Source organism: Saimiri boliviensis, chromosome 1 (genome assembly GCF_048565385.1).
Source record: "Saimiri boliviensis isolate mSaiBol1 chromosome 1, mSaiBol1.pri, whole genome shotgun sequence".
Taxonomy (NCBI): domain Eukaryota; kingdom Metazoa; phylum Chordata; class Mammalia; order Primates; family Cebidae; genus Saimiri; species Saimiri boliviensis.
In genome coordinates, this window is record NC_133449.1 from 10411053 (window position 1) to 10429771 (window position 18719).

Sequence of the window (18719 nt, forward strand, 5' to 3'; positions counted from 1 at the left end):
GATATAACTAACATACTATAAATGTACTCACTGAATGTACAATGTAATGACTTCTAGTGTTCAGAGTTGTGCAGCTATCACCACAATCATTTTTAGAATAAAAAGAAACCAAGCCGGGCGCGGTGGCTCAAGCCTGTAATCCCAGCACTTTGGGATGCCAAGGCGGGTGGATCACGAGGTCAAGAGATCGAGACCATCCTGGTCAACATGGTGAAACCCCGTCTCTACTAAAAATACAAAAAATTAGCTGGGCATGGTGGCACATGCCTGTAATCCCAGCTACTCAGGAGGCTGAGGCAGGAGAATTGCCTGAACCCAGGAGGCGGAGGTTGCGGTGAGCCGAGATCGGGCCGTTGCACTCCAGCCTGGGTAACAAGAGCGAAACTCCGCCTCAAAAAAAAAAAAAAAAAGAATAAAAAGAAACCCCAGCCTCAATTAGCATTCATTCCATGCCTCATCCCCACCCAAGCACTAGACAGCCTCTAATCTAGTTTTTGTTAGGGTTGTGGGTTTTTTCCCATGGGGCATCTCACTTTGTCATCCAGGTTGGAATACAGTGGCTTGATCATGACCGACTGCCACCTGAAACCCGTGAGGTCAAGCTGTCCTTCCACCTCAGCCTCCTGAGTAGCTGGGAGTACAGGCATATCACCACAGCTAGCTAACTGTTTTGTTTTCATAGAGATGGGTCTACCAGTTGAAGATCCCTAATCCAAGTATTTCAAATCTGAAACGCACCAGTGAGCATTTCCTTTTGAGCATCCCATTGAGACGGAAAGTTTCAGGTTTTGGAGCATTTTCGATTGATTTTCAGATTATGGATACTCAACCTGAATTTTATAAGGGCACTAATCCCATTCATGAGAGCTCTACCCTTAAGACCTAATTATGGCCAGGTGTGGTGACTCACACCTGTAATCCCTGCATTTTGGGAGGCTGACGCGGGGAGATCACTTGAGGCCAGGAGTTCAAGACCAGCCTGGCCAATATGGTGAAACCCTGTCTCTACTAAAAATAACAAAAATTGCTAGGTGTGGTGGTGGGCACCCATAGTCTCAGCTACTCTTGAGGTTGAGGCATGGGAATTGCTTAAATTCCAGAGGTGGAGGTTGCAGTGAGCTGACATCATGCCACTGCACTCCAGTCTGGGCGACTGAGATCCATCAAACTGGGGGTTAAGACAAACATACAAATTTTGTGAGGAGCATAGCACTCTTTGTCCTGACCGAGAGTCATAGTTTTTTGTTTCATACGTTTCAGCATAGCTCTCTGCAGATGATTGTCTTTTTTTTTTTTTTTTTTTTTTTTTGAGGCAGGGTCTCATTCTGTCACCCAGGCTGGAGTGCAGTGATGCGATCTCAGCTCACTGCAACCTCCCCTTTCTGGGTTCAAGCCATCCTCCCACCTCAGCCTCCTTGAGTAGCTAGGTCTACAGGTGTATGCACCAGGCCATTAATTTTTTTTTACAGAAATGGGGTTTTCTAATATATATATATATATATGTATTTATTTAAAATATATATATATATGTATATATATATATATATACATATATATATATATATATATATATATATATTTTTTTTAAATAAAGATGTCATCTCACTGTGTTGCCCAGGCTTATCTTGAACTCCTGGCCCCCTGTGATCTTCCTGCCTCAGCCTCCCAAAGTGCTGGCATTATGGGTGTGAGCCACAGTGCCCAATCAGATGACTCTTCATTGTTTCATCCACATCCACTTAAACATCTTGTCTCTTCAACCAAGAATGTCAAAGCTTACAGTCAGGAACAACATGCAAGGGAACATGGTGTTTTCTTTGAGATAAAATGAGGCGTCCACAGTCCTCAGTGCCAGCACAGCTCCCTCTCTGCAATCACTGGCATGAGAGTTTGACCTACTTCCCTTCTGGGTTGCTTCCCACTGAGGATGGAGCTGCGGCGCGAGGGGCAGCATCTCCAGTGTTTCTAGTATTATGTGTGACACGGCATCCTGTGCCAAGGCAGTCGTGAACTTAAGTGTGATGCTATATTAGAGGCCTGTGCTTGCAGCTAAGAGCACAGACTTCAGAACCAGACTGCCTGGATTCAGACACTGGCTCTGCCCCTTGCTACCCATACAGAGCTTGTAGAGAGCAAGTTAACCCGATTTGTCAAATGAGATTAATAGTACTTAGTTCAGAGGGTTGTTAGGAAATAAGTGAGTTTATGCCATAAATCACTGATTTCAGGCATCCCTTTTATATATATATGGTGTCTTACTCTGTTGCCCAGGCTGGAATGCAGTGCAGTGGTGTGATCTCAGCTCACTGCAACCTCTGCCTCCTGGGTTCAAGGGATTCTCCTGCCTCAGCCTCTTAAGTAGCTAGGACTAGAGGCACATACCACCATGACCAGCTAATTTTTGTATTTTTAGTAGAGATGGGGTTTCATCATGTTGGCCAGGCTGGTCTCGAACTCCTAACCTCAGGAGTTCACCCACCTTGGCCTCCCAAACTTCTGGGATTACAGGCTTGAGCCATGGCCCCAGCTGCTCTCCTAATTCTTTACTGCTATGGCCAATGGGTCTCCAAAGCATTTGTCCCTTCTTTCTGGTATCACATTCCTTCTTTGTTCCTGCTGCTGCAGGAGTTCAGACCTCATTCTCTCCTTCCTGGCCCACTGCAGTCCCTTTTCCTGCTCTCCCAGCCTCAAGTTTATTGCCCACAAGAGACAAACTCATCTAACAGGCAAATCTGACGATGGTGCACTCCTACAAAAACTCTTCAATCCGGCCAGGCGCGGTGGCTCAAGCCTGTAATCACAGCACTTTGGGAGGCCGAGGCGGGTGGATCATAAGGTCAAGAGATCGAGACCATCCTGGTCAACATGGTGAAACCCCGTCTCTACTAAAAATACAAAAAATTAGCTGGGCATGGTGGCACGTGCCTGTAATCCCAGCTACTCAGGAGGCTGAGGCAGGAGAATTGCCTGAGCCCAGGAGGCGGAGGTTGCGGTGAGCCGAGATCGCGCCACTGCACTCCAGCCTGGGTAACAAGAGTGAAACTCCGTCTCAAAAAAAAAAAAAAAAAACAAAAAAACAAAAAAAAAAACTCTTCAATCCTCCTAAAGCCAAAAAGAACATATCTGAAGACCAAGTGTGGTGGCTCATGCCTGTAATCCCAGCATTTTGGGAGGCTGAGGTGGGCGATCACTTGACCTTAGGAGTTTGAGACCAGCCTAGGCAACATGGCAAAACCTCATCTCTACAAAAAGTACAAAAAATTAGCCAGGTGTGGTGGCACATGCCTGTAGTCCTAGCTACTCAGGAGGCTGAGGTAGGAGGATCACCTGAGCCTAGGGAGATCAAGGCTGCAGTGAGCTGTAATTGTACCACTGCACTCCAGCCTAGGTGACAGAGTGACCCTGTCTAGGAAAAAAAAAAAAAAAAAAAAAAAAAAAAAAAAAAAAAAAAAAAAAGACTACATCTGAACACCTTTGCAGGTTCTGGCCTTATAGGCACCTTGCCCCTCCCTTTTCCAGCCAGTGCCAAAGCTGCTGCCTCTCTCCTTCATTGACTACTCTCTCCGAAAATCCTGTATTAGCAACAGCCTAAAAATACAAGGCCTCTCTCACCCGCTTCTTGCCATTGCTTCTGCTCCTCTGGCTGCCTTTAACGCCTTCCTCTGCACACCTGGTGCTCTGGTTTGAATGTCCCTCTAGAACTCACATTGAAACAATCTCCAATGAGGCTGTATTGAGAGCTGCGGCCTAGAAGAGGTGATTGGATCACGAGGGCTCTGCATTCAAGGATAAATGGGTTAATGGATTCATGGGTTATCATGGGAGGGGAACTGGTGGCTTTACAAGAAGAGGAACACAGACCTGAGCTGGGACACTCAGCCCCTTCACCATGTGATGCCCTGCACTGCTTCAGGACTGCTGAGTCCTCACCAGCAAGAAGGCCCTCTTCAGATGCAGCCCCTTGACCTCGGGCTTCACAGCCTCTATAACTGTAACAAATAAACTCTTTCTTTTTAAAAATTACCCAGTTTCAGCTATTCTGTTGTAAACAACAGAGAATGGACTGAAACACCCGGGTAACTCTCCCGCATGTTTCTTCGCCTGCAAGAGGCCCTAGAGATCAAGGTTCTCACTGTGTATCATCTCACTGTTTTGTTTCTCAAATGAGATTTTACAGTTGTGTTCTTAAGATAACCTGCTGGGCATGGTGGCTCACCCCTCTAATCCTAGCACTTTTGGAGGCTGGGCCAGGTGGGATTACCTGAGCTAAGGAGTTTAAGACCAACCTGGGCAACCCCATCTCTACTAAGGTATAAAAAATTAACCAGGTGTGGTTGCGTAGGCCTGTAACCCCAGCTACTCAGGAAGCTGAGACAGGAGACTCACTTGAACCTGGGAGGTGGAGGTTTCAGCGAGCTGAGATTGCAACATTGCACTACAGCCTGTCTCAAAAAAAAAAAAAAAAAAAAAAAAAAAAAAAAACTAGCCATGGTGGTGGGCGCCTGTAATCCTACCTACTGGGGAGACAGAGGCAGGAGAATCACTTGAATCCAGGAGATAGAGGTTGCAGTGAGCTGAGATCCCACCATTGCACTCCAGCCTGGACAACAGAGCAAGACTCTGTCTCAAAAATAAAATAAAATAGAAATAAAAGGCTGGCTAGGATGTTTGTCTGCACTGACAAGGAATTCTAGGCACTAATGAAGGCAACCAGGTGGCTTGGCGGTGGGATAGACCATTAGACCCTTAGGGGGTCTAAGGGATAAAGACTCTTGCTAGAGCCTGGGTCCCAAACCATGCCACAGTCAATACCCATACCCCGCCAAAACCAGGGGATGCTGCATCACTGCACAGTTCCTCCTTTAATCACACAACTGGCCAGGCACGGTGGCTCAAGCCTGTAATCCCAGCACTTTGGGAGGCCAAGGCGGGCAGATCATGAGGTCAAGAGATCGAGACCATCCTGGCCAACATGGTGAAACCCCGTCTCTACTAAAAATACAAAAATTAGCTGGGTGTGGTGGCGTGCGCCTGTAGTCCCAGCTACTTGGGAGGCTGAAGCAGAATTGCTTGAACCCGGGAGGCGGAGGTTGCAGTGAGCCGAGATTTTGCCACTGCACTCCAGCCTAGCGCCTGGTGATGAAGTGAGACTCTGTCTGGAAAAAAAAAAAAAATCACATACCTAAGTGCCGTGTAAGTGATACCACGTACAAATGCATGTACATTTCCAATCGATTCTGGAGGGGACATTTAATTTATAGAATCCTTTGACTAAGAACATTATCAGACATTTACTGAGAACAAGCACAGGCTAATTATACCACATAGAATACAAATTGACCCCAAGGTGACTTCTGTGCCTGAATGCTTATCATAGCCTCTACCTTTGTGATGAAACTGCTGACTGACATTGTGACCACAAGCAATCTGTTCAGTCGCAACTCATGGTGCCTGATCCTAGGGCTTGTCACACGTCGTTACTAGTTAACTGCAGCTTTCAGAACTGAGTAACTGGAGTGTAATACTCGAGAACGTTTGACCTTCTAAGAGCATTTATGTTAATCAGATTGTAACAAAAGCCAAAGCCATTGATTTTGGAAGAAAGCAACTTACTTCATGGATGATTTGCCTGGGATCTCCAGAGCGCTGGGGCTGCCTGTTTATATCACAGAAACAGAGACAAAAACCAGCATGAGATCTACAAAGGCCCGGCATGGTCATATAGGGTCCCCCTGCTCAGAAGGGCCCCACACTTGATTTAACATTCTACCTCTTGAAATTCTTAACTGTATTTGAACAAAGGGCCCCATGTTTTAATTTGGCACTAGGTTCTTGAAATTATGTAGCTGGTCCTGTGTACAGAGCATTATGGGCACACCAAGGAGGGACCCCTACTCATTTTTGGGGTACAGGAGACTTTCAGAAAGAATAGAGTACAGGGAATATCAGGAAACGCAACCGAAGGGTGGAAAGGGCCAGATCATGAGCATGTTGCCTCTCAGGTCAAAACCCTCAGGACTTTATCTTGGAGCCCATGGGCTTTGAGCCAGAGTGTCCTGGTCAGATTTGCAAGAGCAGTCTCTCTGAGGCTAAGTGCGAACTAGATTTGCAGGGTCCAGGCTAGAGCAGAAAAACTAGTTATGCCACGATTGCAGTTGTCCCGAAGAGTCAAGAGGAAGGGCTGCATTAGCATAGTAGTAGCAGGGACAAAGAGTCACTAATGAATCCAGTAAGATTTAGGGGATAAATTCATCCAGCCTTAAAGGTTGTCAGAGCTAAGGAAGAGCCTGAAGTTGAAAGTGTCCAGTTACAAGGTCAGGCAGGATAGCAGATAATGGTTCTCTACCTAAGGCAGAATATACATCAGTAAGGGCAGGTTTTGGTGGAGAGCTGGAGAACAGGGGAGATAAGTAAACAGTTCAGGATGAGACTTGTTTTTAAGATTCCCGTTCTCGCCACGTTAATCTATAGATGCAACACAATCCCAACCGAAATCTCAGTAATCTTTTTTCTTTTTGACAGAAATTGACAAGCTGATTCTAAAATGTATATAGAAATGCAAAGTGTTTTTTTCTCAGAACACTTCAAAAAAGAACAAAGTTTGGCCAGACATGGTGGCTCATGCCTGTAATCCTAACACTTTGGGAGGCCGAGGCAGGTGGATCACTTGAAGTCACAGGTTTGAGACCAGCCTGGCCAACATGGAGAAACCCCATCTCTACTAAAAACACAAAAATTAGCCAGGCGTGGTGGCACATGCCTGTAATCCCAGCTACTCGGTTGGCTGAGGCAGGAGAATCACTTGAACCCAGTAGGCAGAAGTTGCAATAAGGCAAGGTCGAGCTGCTGCACTCCAGCCTGGGTGACGGGGTGAGACTCCGTCTCAAAACAAACAAACAGCAACAACAACAACAAGATGATAAAAGAAGAAAGAGGACTTACACTGCCTGATTTCGAGACATACTATAAAGCAACAGTAATGAATTGCGCACTTTGAGTTTGAGAATATACAAACACGATCATAAAAATAATAAAGAGCTCAGAAATTGATCCCAGTTTATGTAGTTACCCGGTTTTCACCAAAAGCACCAAAGCAATTCAATGGAGAAGGAAAATTCTTTTCAAGAAATGGTACTGGGATACTTTGTATTTGTATGACCAAAAGTGGACCTTGAGTCCTACTTCATATCATACTAAAAATACTAATTCAGAATGGACCGTAGGCCAGGCGTGGTGGCACATGCCTGTAATCCCAGCTACTTGGGAGACTGAAGCACTGAAATTGCTTGAACCTGGGAGGAGGAGGTTGCAGTGAGCTGAGATTGTGCCATTGCTCTCCAGCCTGGAAGATAGAGCACGACTCTGTCTCAGAAAAAAAAAAAAAAAAGGCTGGGCATGGTGGCTCACGCCTGTAATCCTAGCACTTTGGGAGGCCGAGGTGGGTGGATCACCTGAGGTCAGGAGTTCAAAACCAGCCTGGCCAACGATGGTGAAACCCCATCTTTTAAAAAATAAGTAAATAAGTAAATAAATAAAAGGACCATAGACCTAAATATCAAAGTTAAAATCATAACTTTTTTTTTCTTTTTTCTTTTTTTTTTGTTTTTAATCATAATTTTTTTTAGAGGAAAACCTAGAAGTATACCTGTGTGACTGGGGGGAAAGGCAAAAGCAAAGGTGTCTTAGGTCACAGAAAGCAGTAATTGTAAGTAAGAATTGGTAAATTGGATATCATCAAAATTAAAAACTTCTCATCATTAAAAGACACAATTAAGAAAAGAAATAGGAGCCGGGCATGGCAACTTGTGCCTGTAGTCCCAACTACTCAGAAGGCTGAGGAGGATTGCTAGAGCCCAGGAGTTCGAGGCTGCAGTGAGCTATGATGGTGTCACTGTATTGCAGCCTGAGTGACAGAGTGAGACTATCAAAAAAAAAAAAAAAAAAAAAAAAAAAAAAAAAAAAAAACGAGGAGGAGAAGAAAATAGGCAAGATATACACCAGAAGAAGATATTCACAAAGTATGTGTCTGAGAAAGGACTAGTATCCACAATATATATAAAAAAATTCCTACAACTCAGTAATAAAAAAGCAATCCAATAAAAAAGTATATTAGTGTGTTAATAACAGCACATAAAAATTTCCTCTCCAATGACATGATTACTCATTGGAGAAATACAAATCAAAACCACAACCAGCTGTCATTACACACATACCTGAATAGTGAAAATTAAAAATTCTGACAATACCAAGTGTTGGTGAGGAGGGAGATGTATTCACACGTTGCTGGTGGGTGTGTAAATGAGTACAATCACTTTGGAAAGCTATTTGGAATTGTCTACGTAAGTTGAACATATGTATATCGTATGACCCAGCAACTCAGCTCCTAAATACAGGCTCAACAGAAATGTGTACAGCTGGCTGGGCACGGTGGCTCACACCTGTAATCCCAGCACTTTGGGAGGCTGACGTGGGTGGATCATGAGGTCAGGAGTTCAAGACCAGCCTGGCCAACATGGTGAAACCCCTTCTCTATGAAAAATACAAAAATTAGCCTGGAGTGATGGCAGGCACTATAATCACATCTGTGACCCCAGAAAACGTTCTGATCCTCTAGTGTGGAGCGAGGGAGCAGTGGGCAGAGAATGGAGACTTAGGTCAAGGAAATGTGAAGAAGGATCAGGGAAACCGCGTCCAGCAAGGAGCCAGGCAGGGAGTGGGCATGAAGGCAGGGAGGGTGGGGGCGTTCCGAGTCGTGGAAGTCACAAGAGGAGGTGGCTCCAGAAGAGGTCAAGGAAGAGAAATGGAGCAGGGAGGACTAATCAATATGGCAGAACCTGCTCACTGGGCTCAAAAAGAAGAATGTGGTTTCCAAGGCGGTGGGGAAAAGCCAGCCTTCGGTGCTGAGGAGGGCATGGCGCCCACCTGCACTTGCTTTCCCTAAGCCATGTGGTTTCTTAGCCTGGGCACTGGATTTTCTGTTCCCAGGGTCCATCATGCTCTTCCCTCCACTCCTCATATATCTGGATCATTCTAAACTTTCAGGCACTATACCGGGTGTGGTGGCTCATGCCTGTAATATCAGCACTTTGGAGGCTGAGGTGGGTGGATCACCTGAGTTCAGGAGTTCGAGACCAGCCTGACCAACATGGTGAAACCCTGTCTCTACCAAACATACAAAAATTAGCCGGGTGTGGGGGTGAGTGCCTGTAATCTCAGCTTCTTGGGAGGCTGAGGAAGGAAAATTGCTTGAATCTGGGAGGTGGAGGTTGTAGTGAGCTGAAATCGCACCACTGGACTCCAGCCTGGGTGACCAGAGTAAAATTCTGTCTCAAAAATAAATAAATAAGTAGATAAACTTTCAGGCACTGTCGTTGCTTGAGAAAGAACCCTCACTGAAGTGCATTTTCTCAGTTGCTCTCAGTCTCTCTCTCTCTCTCTCTCTCTCTCTCTCTCCCTTTTTTTTTTTTTTTTTTTTTGAGATGGGGACTCATTCTGTTGCCCAGGCTGGTCTCAAATGATGTCTCACCCCCCCCACCTTGGCCTTCCCAAGTGCTGGGATTACAGGTGTGAGACCCCATGTCCTGCCTGCTCAGTCTCGTTGCCTCTTTTTTCTTCTTCATAGGAGTTTAAAAGAATCTGTGCACTTCCCATATTTAGCTAGCGATCTGCTTGCCTGTTTCATGCCTTCTGCACTGGAACAGGTCAGTGACCTCGTCTGTTGCGTTCTCCTGGTTCTCCCCAGCCATGAGCCTGATGAGTGTGCAGGCAGGTCCTCCCCTGTCGGGGGAGTGCAGATGTGTGCAGGCAGGTGCTGATGACTGTGACGGGGCCTCCCTTCCAAGGAGCTGAGATGCAGGGAAGGAGAGAGGTTGATGATGGCTGCTGGGGATTAGGGACCAAGGAGGATGGCGTTTGGACAGAAGGCAATGGTGCGTGTTCGCCAGCTGAGGGGAGGGGTCAATATAATGAGTCTGAAGATAAAAGAAAATGAGGAGATAGCTGATGGGGAGCCGGGGAAGAGTCTGTGTCCAAACAGGAGGTGGTAATGGCCTTGAACCGCAGACGCTGCATCCCCTGAGCAAAGAAGAAAGAGGTAGCCCTGGGAGAGGGTGATATTGTGATATAACAAAACATGTGGCCAGGCACAGTGGCTCACGCCAGTAATCCCATCACTAGGAGGCTGAGGTGACAGCATCATTTGAGGCCAGGAGTTCGAGACCAGCTTAGGCAACATAATGAGACCCCCGTCTCTACAAAAAATAAAAAAATTAGCCAGGCATGGTGCCTGTAATTCCAGATACTCAGAAGGCTGAGGTGGGAGAATCCCTTGAGCCCTGTGCTCCAGCCTAGATGACAGAGGGAGACCTTGTCTCAAAAAAGAAAAAAAAGGCTAAGCCAGGCTGGGGTTCTGTTGAAACAAGGTGAGGCACAGAGAAGGAAAGGTGCTGATGACAGGGAAGTTCAGGCAGCCCAGGGCGGGAAGAGAAGCAGGACCAGCAGGAGGTGATGGGCTGGGAGGGAGCAGAGGCAGTGTGTGAGTTAAGGGGAAGGTGTGGTGGGAGGCAGGCGTGGGGGATGGAGGTGGGGTCAGAGAGTGGGATACTGGTATTCAAGATTTCAGGGGCGGAGCAGTTTCAGGTGATGACGAGGTACAGGGTGTGGCACAGGAGTGGGCAGCTGAAAGGTGAGAAAAGGCAAGACTCTTGGAGTGGAGGAGGTGAAGGTCACAGAGGCGGCCACCCAGTGTCCTCTACGGGGCACTGAAGCCACCATTCTTGGGCTGGAGCATAATACTGCTCCAAAGCTAGATGCCTGAGTATTCACTGCACAAGGGGGTGTGGCCAGATGTTAACATTCATTCATTCATCGTTCATTTGTTCATTCAGGATATACTTAGCATTTATTAGCTTCACCGTTTGGGGAGCCAGGCAGACACAGATGCTTCCTTAGTGGATCTGATCGTCTCCCTTGAACCCATCATTACAGGCACACATGACTTTCTCTGGTCCCTTCCTAGAGGGTCAGAGGGTGTTCGGCAGGATGGCAGGAGCCCTGGGGAGCAGGGGCTTCTACAGAAGTGTGACGGCATCGGGGTCTGACAGCAGTAGCCTGGAGGGCAGAGATCTGTAGTCCCCACAGTGTCCTCGGGTGAGGGCCATGGCAGGGGGTGGAAGCAGGTGGATGATGTCACAGGGTCTCTTTACTTCAGAAGATAGCTCCAGGGACCAGGAAGGACACAGGCAGACTGGGAGGAAGCAGGGGTGCCTGGGAAGCTAGGGTACCTAGGGATGGTCTACAACATGAGGGTCCCTCATCAAACTCCACACTCTTGGGCAACTTCGACAATGCACACCAGGCTCAGGCTTGCACCCAACCCAGACCCACAGATACCTTTGACTCCCCAAGTGAGTGTACCCCTGTTTCTGGTGACATCTCAAAAGACCTATCGTGTATGTTGGCCTATGTTGCAATGGCTTCACTCTGCCGATAGACTCAGCAGGCTTCCACCAAACAAGAGACCTGGTGAAAACCAGTGCTATGGCCAGGGATGTGGTCTCACTATGTCGCCCAGAGACTGGTCTCGAACTCATTAACTCAAGCGATCTGTCCGCCTTGGCCTCCCAAAGCATTAGGATTATAGGTGTGAGCCACCATGACTGGCCATATACTCCTGAACTTGAAATAAAAGTTATAAGGAGGCTGGGTGCAGTGGCTCATGCCTGTAATACCAGCACTTTGGGAGGCCAAGGCAGAGGGATTGCTTGACTGCAGAAATTCAAAACCAGCCTGGGCAACACAGTGAGACCCCCCTCCATGAAAAAAAGAAGACATAAGCAGGTTAGCCACGTGTGGTGGTATGTACCTGTGGTCCCAGCTACTCAGGAGGCTGAGATGGGAGGAGGATCATTTGAGGCCAGAAGGTCGAGGCTTCAGTGGTGAGCCATGATCCTGCCACTGCACTCCATCCTGGGTGACAGAGCAAGACCCTGCCTCAAAAACAAAAAACAACCTTAAGTAAGGATGGGAAGAGTGATGGGGAGAAAGGGATTAGAGTGAGAGAGAGGGGCTTGGGGGTCTGCAGGTCACCATAAAAAGAAGGGTACGGGGGCCGGGCGCGGTGGCTCAAGCCTGTAATCCCAGCACTTTGGGAGGCCGAGGCGGGTGGATCACAAGGTCAAGAGATTGAGACCGTCCTGGTCAACATGGTGAAACCCCGTCTCTACTAAAAATACAAAACATTAGCTGGGCATGGTGGTGCGTGCCTGTAATCCCAGCTACTCAGGAGGCTGAGGCAGGAGAATTGCCTGAACCCAGGAGGCGGAGGTTGCGGTGAGCCGAGATCGCGCCATTGCACACCAGCCTGGGTAACAAGAGCGAAACTCTATCTCAAAAAAAAAAAAAAAAAAAGAAGGGTACGGGGCACTATGTCCACATTATAGTAGCACCGGCCATGTGGTCAATTTACATGGTGGCATGCCCCTGTGGTACCAGCTACTCAAGAGAGGCCTCAGATGGGAGACCACTTGAGCCCAGGAGGGCAAGGCTGCAGTGAGCCATGATTGCACTGCTGCATGCCAGCCTGGACAACAGAGTGAGAGCTTATCTCAAAAAATAAACTAAGCCGGGCGCGGTGGCTCAAGCCTGTAATCCCAGCACTTTGGGAGGCTGAGGCGGGTGGATCACAAGGTCGAGAGATCGAGACCATCCTGGTCAACATGGTGAAACCCTGTCTCTACTAAAAATACAAAAAATTAGCTGGGCATGGTGGCACGTGCCTGTAATCCCAGCTACTCAGGAGGCTGAGGCAGGAGAATTGCCTGAACCCAGGAGGCGGAGGTTGCGGTGAGCCGAGATTGTGCCATTGCACTTCCAGCCTGGGTAACAAGAGCGAAACTCCGTCTCAAAAAAAATAATAATAAAATAAAAAAAATAAACTAATTGGCTGGGCTTGGTGGCTCAAGCCTGTCACTTCAACATTTTGAGAGGCCAAGGCAGGATCACTTGAGCTCAGGAATTTGAGACCAGCCTAGGCAATGTGGCAAGACCCCATCATTACCAAAAAATACAAAAATAAGCCAGGTGTGGTGGTGTGTGCCTATAGTCCCAGCTGCTTGGGAGGCTGAGGCGGGAGGGCTGGAGCCTGGGAGGTGGAGGCTGCAGTGAGATCACACTACTGCACTCCAGCCTGGGCACACAGTGAGTCTCTGTCTCCAGAAAAAATAAATAAGTAAAATTATCTAATTAATGAATTAAAAATCAAGTAATGAATTTTTTTTTTTTTTTTTTTTGAGACGGAGTTTTGCTCTTGTTGCCCAGGCTGGAGTGCCATGGCGCGATCTCGGCTCACCGCAACCTCCGTCTCCTGGGTTCAGGCAATTCTCCTGCCTCAGCCTCCTGAGTAGCTGGGATTACAGGCACACGCCACCATGCCCAGCTAATTTTTTTTTAGTATTTTTAGTAGAGACGGGGTTTCACCATGTTGACCAGGATGGTCTCGATCTCTTGACCTCGTGATCCACCCGCCTCGGCTTCCCAAAGTGCTGGGATTACAGGCTTGAGCCACCGCGCCCGGCCCAAGTAATGAAAATTAAATGAAATGCAAGACTTAGTTTTCCCAGCCTCCTTCAGGTGACATGTGGCCAATGGCTTCTGTATTGGGCGATGCTGTTATAAAACATTCCCATCTGGTGGTGCATGCCTGTAGTCCCAGCTATTCAAGAGGCTGAGGCTGGAGGATCTCTTGAGTCCAGGAGTTCTGGGCTGTAGTGTGCTATGCCGATCAGGTGTCCACACTAAGTTTGGCATCAATATGGTGGCCTCCCGGGAGCAGGGGACCACCAGGTTGCTAAGGAGGGGTGAACCAGCCCAGGTCGGAAACAGAGCAGGTCAAAACTCCCATGCTGATCAGTAGTGGGATTGCACCTGTGAATAGCCACTGCACTCCAGCCTGGGCAACATAGTGAGACCCCGTCTCTATTTAAAAAAAAAAAAAAAATTCCATCAGCCGGGCATAGTGCGTCATGCCTGTAACCCCAGCACTTTGGGAGGTTGAGGTGGGCAGAATCACAAAGTCAAGAGATTGAGACCATCCTGGCCGACAAGGTGAAACCCCATCTCTACTAAAAATACAAAAATTAGCTGGGCTTGGTGGTGTGCACCTGCAGTCCCAGCTACTTGGGAGGCTGAGGCAGGAGAATCACTTGAACTCAGGAGGTGGAGGTTGTAGTGAGCTGAGATCTTGCCACTGCACTCCAGCCTGGCAACAGAGCGAGACACTGTCTCAAAACAAAATAAAACAAAAAACAAACAAAATTCCCATTATCACAGAGGGTTCTATTGGCCAGGGCTGGTCTATGCCAGAATTGGAAGCTGGGGGTGGGGATGAGGGGTCAGAGTGCAGGAGAAGGGTCTGACGTGGCAAGATGGAGCAAAGAGAATTGCCCCAGTGCTGGCAGGTGTGGGGACAGGAAAGAGCCACCTGTAAGAGGGCTCTGAGTAAAAGTGTCCTCAGGGGAGGGCGCGGGATGGGGAAATGGAAAGAAGTTGGGAGCTAGAGGTTTTGCCGATAAGGGACATGAATTCCAGAGAGCACAGATGTAGGGCAGAGGGTGGAGAAGGCACAGGAAGAGGGAGGAAAAAGGGGCGTGCTGAGCTGCATGGAGACCAGGGGGTGCAGGGTAGGGTGGCCTCAGAGCCTCTGGCTTCCTGAACTGTCCGCTAGGCAGAGTGGGCCAGGCTGGGAGCTGGGGGTGGGAACAGGACCACCCTTCTCACTTCTACTAATAGAAGCCTGCCAAAGGCATTTTCCTGCTGTTGGTGGATAACGTTGTTTTTTTTTTTTTTTTTTTTTTTTTTTTGAGATGGAGCCTCACACTGTTGCCCAGGCTGGAGTACAGTGGAGCAATCTTGGCTCACTGCAACCTCCACCTCCCAGGTTCAAGCGATTCTCCTGCCTCAGACTCCCGAGTAGCTGGGATTACAGGTGCCCACCACCATGCCCGGCTAATTTTTGTATTTTTAGTAGAGACAGGGTTTTGCCATGTTGGCCAGGCTGCTCTCGAACTCCTGACCTCAGATGATCTGCCTGCTTTGGCCTCCCAAAGTGCTGGGATTACAGGCATGAGCCACCATGTGTGGCCTGGTTAACTTTTTAACATAGTTTCTTTTTTTTTTTCTTCTTCTCTCTCTCTCTCTCTCTCTTTTATTTTATTTATTTATTTATTTATTTGAGACAGGGTCTGACTCTGTTGCCCAGGCTGGAATGCAGTGACATGATCTCAGCTCACTGTTAACTTCGACCTCCCGGGTTCTAGCGATTCTCCCACCTCAGCCTCCTGAGTAACTAGGACTACAGGCATGCACTACCATGCCCAGCTAACTTTTTGTATTTTTTGTAGAGATGAGTTCTTGCCATATTGCCCAGCCTGGCCTCAAACTTTTGGCCTCAAGTGATCTGCCCGCTTCATCCTCCTGAAGTGCTGAAATTACAAGTGTGAGCCACCGTACCCAGCCTCATTAATTTCAGTCTTACCCAAAAGTTGTAAGACTGGCACAAGGAACTTCCATAGACAGATATCAGTATATGGTAGGGCTATGATATTGGCATGGAATATATATATAACATAGTTCTCTATATCACCTAATATATACTTACAATATATACTATATATTATATAATGACATAATTATATGTACAAAATATTTGAGAGTAAATCGACTTATCTGTTAAATATCCCCTAATCCAGCCTGGAAGCCACCCATTTCTCCAAGGTGCCCTGGTTCTTTTTAGTGGATAGTGGTATTAGCAACTAAGATCTGGACTCTGGTGTATTCAGTGCTACTGGTAAATCGTTGCTTCTGAGGTCTCATAGCAAACAGAGCTAGTAAATGGTTTATTTCTCTCTCTCTCTCTCTCTCTCTCTCTCTCTCTCTCTGCCCCCCTCCATCCATGCATCTTAAAATCTAGGAGTTTCGATTGGTACCTCCAGTTTCAGTCCAGTAGCACAGGATTTATTCTAGTTTTCTTCTTTTCCATATTTGGTTTGGTTTTCTTGTTTTTGTTTTTGTTTTTTGAGATGAAGTCTCTGTCTTCCAGGCTGGAGTACAGTGGCATGATCTCAGCTCACTATAACCTCTGCCCCTTGGGTTCAAGCAATTCTCCTGCTTCAGCCTCCCAAGTAGCTGCGATTAGAGGCACCTGCCACCATACCCAGCTAATTTTTGTATTTTTTAGTAATTATGGGTTTCACCATCTTAACCAGGTGGGTCTTGAACTCCTGACCTCATGATCAACCCGCCTCAGCCTCCCAAAGTGCTGGGATTACAGGTGTGAGCTACTGTGCCTGGCCTTTATTTTTATTTTTATTTGGGGGGGGGGCGGGATTTGCTTTCTCACCCAGTCTGGAGTACAGTGGTACAGTCACAGCTCATTGCAGCCTCAAACTCCTGTGCTCAAGTGATACTCAGCCTTCTGAGTAGCTAGGACTACAGGTGCAAGCCACTGCACCTGATTTTTATTTTTTGTAGAGATGGGGGGGTCTCACTATGTTACTCAGGCTGGTCTTGAACTCATGAACTCAAGTGATCCTCCCACCTTGGCCTCCCAAAGCACTAGGACTACAGAGAATTGGATTTTTTTTTTTTCCGAGATGGAGTTTCATTCTTGTCACCCAGGCTGGAGTGCAATGATGTAATCTCAGTTCATTGCAAACTCCACCTCCAGGGTTCAAGCAATTCTCTTGCTTCAGCCTCCCTAGTAGCTGGGATTACAGGCACCTGTCACCATGCCCCGCTAATTTTTTTTTTTTTTTTTTTTTTTTTTGAGACGGAGTTTTGCTCTTGTTACCCAGGCTGGAGTGCAATGTCGCGATCTCGGCTCACCACGACCTCTGCCTCCTGGGTTCAGGCAATTCTCCTGCCTCAGCCTCCTGAGTAGCTGGGACTACAGGCACGCGCCACCATGCCCAGCTAATTTTTTGTATTTTTAGTGGAGACGGGGTTTCACCATGCCAACCAGGATGGTCTCGATCTCTTGACCTTGTGATCCACCCGCCTCGGCCTCCCAAAGTGCTGGGATTACAGGCTTGAGCCACCGCACCCGGTCAATTTTTTGTATTTTTAGTAGAGACAGGGTTTCACCATGTTGGCCAGGCTGGTCTCGAGCTCCTAGCCTCAGGTGATCCTCTCACCCGGGCTCCTCCTTGGCCCTGACTGAGAATTGGAATCTTGATTTTGAATTTTCTGCTTACAATTTAACAATCATGCCCAGCGTGGTGGCTTATGCCTAAAATCCCAGCAGTTTGGAAGGATGAGGTGGAGGGATCACCTGAGGTCAGGAGTTCAAGTCTAGCCTGGCCAACATGGAGAAACCCTGTCTCCACTAAAAATACAAAAATTAGCCAGGCATGGTGGCGGGCACCTGTAATCCCAGCTACTTGGGAGGCTGAGACAGGAGAATCACTTGAACCCAGGAGGTGGAGGTTGCACTGAGTCGAGATGGTGCCACTGCACTCCAGCCTGGGTGATGAAGCAAGACTTCATCTCAAAAAAAAAAAAAAAAAAAAAAAAGCCGGTCATGGTGGCATGTGCCTGTAGTCCCAGCTACTTGGGAGGCTGAGGTGGGAGGATCGCTTGAGCCCAGGAGTTCTGGGCTGTAGTGCACTATGCCGATCAGGCGTCTGCACTAAGTTCGACATCAATATGGTGACCTCTCAGGAGTGGGGGACCACCAGGTTGCCTAAGGAGGGGTGAACCAGCCCAGGTTGGAAACAGCAGGTCAAAATTCCCATGCTGATCATTAGTGGGATTGCACCTGTGAATAGCCACTGCACTCCAGCCTGGGCAACATAGTAAGACCCCATCTCTAAAAAAAGGAAAAAAAAAGTTAATGAGGTCAGGTGTGGTGGCTCACACCTGTAATCCTAGCACTTTGGGAAGCCGAGGTGGGTGGATTGCCTGAGGTCAGGAGTTCAAGACCAGCCTGGCCATCATGGTGAAACCCCATCTTAAAAAAAAAAAAGTCTTTAAAAAAAAAAAAGGCTGGGCATGGTGGCTCACGCCTGTAATCCAAGCACTTTGGAAGCCAAGGCGGGCGGGTCACCTGAGGTCGGGAGTTCAAAAGCAGCCTGACCAACATGGTGAAACCCCGTCTTTAAAAAAAAAAAAAAAAAGTTAATGATCATTAAAATAAAATTAATTAGTTAATTTTTAAATAGAGGTGGGGTTTTGCTACATTGATCAGGCTGGTCTCAAAGTCTTCCCACCTCAGTCTCCCAAAATGCTGGGATTATATGATAATTTATGTCATTTAATATTCCTCTAACTTTTTTTTTTTTTTTTTTTTTTTGAGACGGAGTTTTGCTCTTGTTACCCAGGCTGGAGTGCAATGGCACGATCTCGGCTCACCGCAACCTCCGCCTCCTGGGTTCAGGCAATTCTCCTGCCTCAGCCTCCTGAGTAGCTGGGATTACAGGCATGCACCACCATGCCCAGCTAATTTTTTGTATTTTTAGTAGAGACGGGGTTTCACCATGTTGACCAGGATGGTCTCGATCTCTTGACCTCGTGATCCACCCGCCTCGGCCTCCCAAAGTGCTGGGATTACAGGCTTGAGCCACCACGCCCGGCCTCCTCTAACATGTTTTTAAATGACAGTATGATTATAAAATTACTAATTTGTTCAATCCTCTTTTGTTGGATATATATATTTCCAATTTTCA